Here is a 1,497-nt window from a genome sequence, read left to right as displayed (position 1 = left end):
CACTACAACTAGCCATCTTAATCTACTCACAGTCCAGATTATGCCAAAACCGCCTTAGAAATCAACTTGTTACTCGCCAGAAGTTGCTTAAACTCTCAGCGATGAGATGAAGAACTGAACCAGAATATATACTAACAGAGGAAATGAGAAATGAGCGACAGCTGGAGAGGAGACTGATTACAAAACAAGCGACAGGTGAGCATAATACAATGAGTGACCTAGAAAACAGACTGAGGAAGGATGAGTGGTAAATACACTGAGAAGACACACGAGGGCGACATGAACAAAACAACAGACAAAACACATTCTCAACAGTACCTCCCCCTCAACGAATCGTCTCCGACGATTAAGAGAACTAACACGGGTGGGAGGTGGGGGAACTAAAAAACAAGGACAGGACGGAGGGCATGAAACAAAGACACAGAAAAAGGAAAAACAAAAAACCGACATGAAGTCCTGGGAAAAAAAAATAACAAAATAAACAGTCATTAAGATGGCCCTAGGCACATCTGAAGGGTCAATAGAGCTCTGGAGGGCGGCCGTGGACTCGGCCGCAGCGAAGACGGAGTTCTGGAGGGCGGCCGTGGACTCGGCCGCGGCGAAGGCGGAGCTCTGGATGAGACTCGGGAGGGGCCGGCTCTGGATGAGACTCGGGAGGGGCCGGCTCTGGATGAGACTCTGCAGGACCCGGCTCTGGATGAGACTCTGCAGGACCCGGCTCTGGATGATACTCTGCAGGACCCGGCTCTGGATGAGACTCTGCAGGACCAGCAGGAGGTTCGACTGCAGCCGGCGGCGTGAGCCCGGCAGGGACTGCAGCTGCCGGCGCTGGCTCTGACTCTGGCTCCATGGAGTCCATCACCGGAGCCGTGATAGGCGGGAACAACAGCTCCACCAGAGCTGCTGCCATGCACACCGTCAGAGCCGCCAGGGTGGTCACAGACACTTCCTCCCCCCTAAGACCCTCCCCACAGGTGGTGGATGCATCGACCCTCAGTAGAGCACAGGGGCCAGTTGAGGCGTCGATCGTCTGGGGAACACACGTGGAAGTGGCTGCATTGAGTCCAGCTGGTGCAGAGGTGGAGGTGGACGCATTCAGCCTCGCTGGAGCACAGGTGGTTGTAGCCACCTCAACCCCCTCCTGAGGGTGAGAGGCAGTGGAGGCGTCTCGCCTCTCTGGCGCTGAAATGGAGGTGAAAGYGTCCCGAGTGGTACTGGACCCTCTCAGAGGAGGCACAGAGATGAGAGGCATCCAGGACTTCCTTGGACGTGGCACAGGTGGAGGCGGTGTCCGGGACCCTCTCGGGGGAGATGCTGGCGGGYGAGGCTGAGGCAAAACTGGGACCGGATCAATTGACTCGGCTGAGCAGTACCTGAAGTATTCGGGGAAGAATGGGTCCAGCTCAGGATCATAGTCCGGGTCAAACTCAAGTTCGCTGTCCTGGGGCTCGGAGAAGAAAACCCCAGGTGGCTCCAGAGGAACCGCCGCCTTCCTCC

Source organism: Austrofundulus limnaeus, unplaced genomic scaffold (genome assembly GCF_001266775.1).
Source record: "Austrofundulus limnaeus strain Quisiro unplaced genomic scaffold, Austrofundulus_limnaeus-1.0 Scaffold9, whole genome shotgun sequence".
NCBI lineage: Eukaryota > Metazoa > Chordata > Actinopteri > Cyprinodontiformes > Rivulidae > Austrofundulus > Austrofundulus limnaeus.
This window is presented reverse-complemented; position numbering follows the sequence as displayed.